The sequence below is a fragment of the Phocoena sinus genome, chromosome X, assembly GCF_008692025.1.
Source record: "Phocoena sinus isolate mPhoSin1 chromosome X, mPhoSin1.pri, whole genome shotgun sequence".
Classification (NCBI taxonomy): domain Eukaryota; kingdom Metazoa; phylum Chordata; class Mammalia; order Artiodactyla; family Phocoenidae; genus Phocoena; species Phocoena sinus.
This window is the reverse complement of record NC_045784.1, coordinates 81,197,043-81,201,772: the sequence shown is the minus strand read 5'-3', so window position 1 is coordinate 81,201,772 and position 4,730 is coordinate 81,197,043. Positions and strand designations below refer to the sequence as shown.

Sequence of the window (4,730 nt, the reverse complement as noted above, 5' to 3'; positions counted from 1 at the left end):
CATTTTAACTGGCTATTTTTTGTGTGCCTCCACACTGTTGGTATGGGACGTACCATTCTACTGTATTGTTTATCACATTTTATTAAAGTAATCAGTTTATGCAATTTGGGTTGAAAACAGCTTTTATAACATAAAAGCAGAAAATGTGAAAAGATGAGAATAATGGATTTGACTCATTCTTTGTTGTGGAGGGCTGTCCTGTGCATTGTAAGATGTTTAGCAGCATCCCTGCCCTCTACCCACTAGATGCCAGTAACATCCCCTTCCTGTTGTGATAGCCAAAAATGTCTCCAGGAATTACCAAATGTCTTCTGGGAGGCAAAATTGCCCTGAGTTGAGAACCACTGCTCTAAACTTACGGAGGTACTTGGCCTTCTTCCCACTCACCGTCACCTCTCTTACTATCATACCTGTGCACATTTATTTTTTTTTCTTCTGCAAAAAGCGTTATTGTTTCCATTTGTTCCAAGGCTTGGGAGAGGGCTCCAGGGCGGTTAAAAAGCTGCCTAGTGGCTGCAGAGCAGGGCTTCAGGCAAAAGCTCTGACGCCAGAGGAGCTCCTCAGAGGCCGCTGGACTTCAGAGACTCCTGTTCTTGCTCAAGGGTGAGCCTTTCAAAGAGATACTCGCCCAGCACAGCCTGCGGACCAGCCAGCCTGCGGAGGTTGGTCAGGTGGTCGCCCATCTTCTTGATGAGTTTCACCTGCTCCTCCAGGAAGTGGCGCTCCAGGAAGTCACAGAGTTGGGCATCTGCGCGGGCAGAACCCAGGGCATGCAGATCCAAAAGCGCCTGGTTCAGGTTCTTCATGAGCAGGATGGCTTCCATAGTGTCCTGGGTTTTACTCTGCTCATTTCGGGAGGCTTCTGCACGTCTTGGAGGAAGGAACGGTCGCCGTGCTGGTTTTGCATTTTCAAGAGATGCTGGGCACCCTTGAGCTTCTCCTCGGCCAATTCATGGAAAAAGTGGCCTCCAGAGCCACATCGTCCTGGTGGAAATAGGAGCCCAGAGAGAGGTAAGTGCAGGAGGCACACAGATGCATGTTGGTTAGGCGGTTGATTGCGGCCTCCACCTCAATGGAATAATTCTGATGAATCTGGGAGCTCATGGTTGAAGGGTAATAAGGAGCTAAGTTCAAAAAATAATGTTGGCTTGTCCTGGAGGCCGAGGATAGCTGAGTTGCTGGTTCTGAAGGTTGCGACTGGAAAAAAGGTTGGAGGGTGATCGGAGGCTGGAGGAAGGGGCTGTCCCTGTCTCTGTTCCATCCAAACACTGTTGAAGCAAGAGACAGATCCCCAGGAGTGCAGAGCACACTGCTCAGATCTATGCATATTCTTGCTCCTGTACATTTCCTTTCCTACTCTTATCATCTTTCATGTTTCTGTTGAGGCTTTTGAGAAACTTTCCATGACCTCTCAAGATGGGTTCCCATCGCGCCCTGCATTTACCCTGATCTCAGCACTTTTTACAGTCTTCTACTTTATGTAATTATTAGCCAGTCTCTTTTAATAGAATGTAAACTCCCCATAGGCCCATCCTAGCAACTTTTGCCTTTGTGGGCCTCTTTCTCCATAACAAATATTAAAATTATATTTTATGACTGCATTAGTATAAAGACTAATACAATCCAGCCAGGATTATATTCATTTTTTTCCTTCTCATCCTAAAGGAAATTAAAATATTTTGTAGACCCCTAAAAAGTATTGTGGGTCTTAGGCACTGTGTTCACCATGCCTAATGGATAAGCTGGCCCTGGCTTCAAAAAGATGAGCAGTGCCTGTCTTGGTCACTACTGTACACCCAATGCCTAGTACTAAGTAGCTGTTTAGTAAACATTTCTCAAATGAATAAAAGGATTAAAATTTTACTAAACAGGAAGTATTTCTAAATACTTGAACTGCAAAAGACTTCAAATAAATTTAACCAAGTCAAGATATACTCATTTCATTAGATTTTGTTCCTAAATTCATCTGTGCTCTAGTTTTGACCTACTCGAAAAATGTTCTGCATTCTCTCATCATATTTATTATTAAAATATTTCTGATATGATTTTAAAAAAATTTAAACAGATCCTTGATCATCTAGCTTTCCACTTCATTCTGATCAAATACCTGTGGTTAAACTGAAAATATAGGCCCATGGTATATATCAGATTACTTTATGTGGATTCTTCCATAATTTTTCTACTGGCTTTCTTTTATTTTGAAAAATATGGCTATAATATTTAAATTTGCAAGTCTGGTAGGATGTGTAAGAGTTAACTGACAATTAAGAGTCCATTTTGCTTTGCTGGTACTTAGAATTGTGGTTTTTGATAGTTTTACGAATTTGCAATTTTGTCAGTTTACCTAAGGGGTCATCAAGCACTGCCGTATTGATCTATGCTAAACAGCATATAGTCCCTGCCCTCAAGGAGTTCAAAGATTAGTGCTGTTCTTCAAACAGTTTCCTTTCTGGGATTAAAATGCATGCTTATAGTTAGCCCTCCTTATCCACAGTTTCCAAATCTGTGGATTCAACCAACAGTGGATGCAAAATATTCAGAGAAAAAAATTCCAGAAAGTTCCAAAAAGCAAAACTTGAATTCACTGTACACTGGCAAGTATTTACATAGCTTTTACATTGTATTTACAACTATTTACATAGCATTTACATTGTACTAGCTATTATAAGTAATCTAGAGATGATTTAAAGTGTACAGGAGGATGTGCATAGGTTATATGCAAATACTATGCTATTTTTAAAAAATAAATTTATTTATTTTATTTATTTATTTTTGGCTGTATTGGGTCTTCATTGCTGTGCAGGCTTCTCATTACAGTGGCTTCTCTTGTTGTAGAGCACAGGCTCTAGGTGTGCGGGCTTCAGTAGTTGTGGCACGTGGGCTCAGTAGTTGTGGCATGCGGGCTTAGTTGCTCCGCGGCATGTGGGATCTTCCCAGACCAGCAATCGAACCCGTGTCCCCTGCATTGGCAGGTGGATTCTTAACCACTGTGCCACCAGGGAAGTCCCACTATGCTATTTTATATAAGGGACTTGAGCATCCTCTGATTTTGGTAACTGTGGGGTGTAGGTGGGGTTCCCCAATCCCCTGTGGATACCGAGGGACAACTGTACATTAGTAATCAAAGGCCTACTAGGTATTTGTGGAATAAAAGCAAAATAAATGATAGTCTTGGGAGAAGAGTGCATCACAGGCATGTTTAAGCCAAGTAAACTACTCCTGTTCTACTCTACAGCATATCTTTCTAGCGATAGAATATTTATGTCCTCCTGCTCTGTTAGCCACTGTTCAAAATGTCTTTCTACAACTAAGAGTCCTTCTAAGAGTCTACAACGTTGTCCTTCTTGAATTAAATATACTTGTGTAACACGTTGCAGTTCCCATGAGGACAGATATTATTCAGTGATAGCATTTTAGGTTGTGTGATTTGTGATGACATGGCCGAAAACTCTTTTGTTTCATTAATAACATTTCTCCCTTTGTAGGATAATCTTTAAACAGGTTTCCCACCGTGTATTAAATCCAGCTAAAGGATGTGGTTTCAAGTTTGATTCCACAAAGGATGTGGCTTAATTTGGTTTCTATGAATCAGTTGTCACCTCAATTAAGCCTCCCCTAAGCCTGTTGGTCAGAATCAATTGCTTTGGACTTCCCTGGTGGCACAGTGGTTAAGAATCAGCCTGCCAATGCAGGGGACACAGGTTTGACCCCTGGTCTGGGAAGATCCTACATGCTGCAGAGCAACTAAGCCCATGTGCCACAACTACTGAGCCTATGCTCTAGAGCCCACAAGCCACAACTACTGAAGTCTGCGAGCCTAGAACCCTTGCTCTGCAACAAGAGAAGCTACCACAATGAGAAGCCCGCACACCGCAAGGAAGAGAAGCCCCTGCTTGCCACAACTAGAGAAAGGCCACACCCAGTAACAAAGACCCAAGGCAGCCAAAAATAAATAAACAAGTTAATTAATTAATTAATTTTTAAAAAAAGAAGAATCAATTGCTTCTTTCCCTGAGCTCTCCCAGTAGGGTATTTTTATCTCTAGTATTTAGTTATTTGCCTAATTGTCTTATCTGTTACTAGAAGGAAGAAGGGATTCTCTTATTCCTCTCTATGCTCCCCTAAGCACCTAGCATATGCCTTGTACATAGTAGGTCTCAAAACATTTTTGCTGGATTAAAAATATTTTCATAGAAGAAATAGAATTTGTAATACCCATGATATCCTGAGACCTTAATGCACTTTAACAGTATGGGTGTGTGAGTGTATCTGGTGGAACTCCTGTGTGAAATCTGCCTAGTTTTTTTTTTTTCAAACAGGATTTTCATCAGTCAGGCAGCTTTTAGTGTTCAAAACCTTATCACTACCGGCAGTAAATTTCTTTGAAAATGCCAAGTGAGAGTCATTGGGCTAATGGATTTATTCACTATGATATTCTAGGAAATTATGCCATCCAACTTGCCAGAAGCTGTTTCAAGGTCAAATACTGAAATATCTAAGTAGATTACAAGGGTGCCTGGAAGATTCTTTTTTGATAGTCTCGCCTATTTCTACATCTCTATTACCAACTCTGATTACATATTTCTATTATCCAATGTTCAGATGTACTTTCTTTACCATTCTTTCTATTTATAATTAGGATCCAGCACTCATTTGAATTTTCAGCTCACTGGATATTTCAGAAAATTTTACCCTTTGAGCAGCACTTCTTTGGCCCTAAAAACCAAGGA

At 40.9% G+C, this 4,730-nt stretch overlaps 1 pseudogene; it reads right to left on the bottom strand.

Moving 5' to 3' along the window:
* Positions 1-560: 560 nt before the first annotated feature.
* Positions 561-1,428, bottom strand: LOC116747135 (annotated as a pseudogene).
* Positions 1,429-4,730: the final 3,302 nt, after the last annotated feature.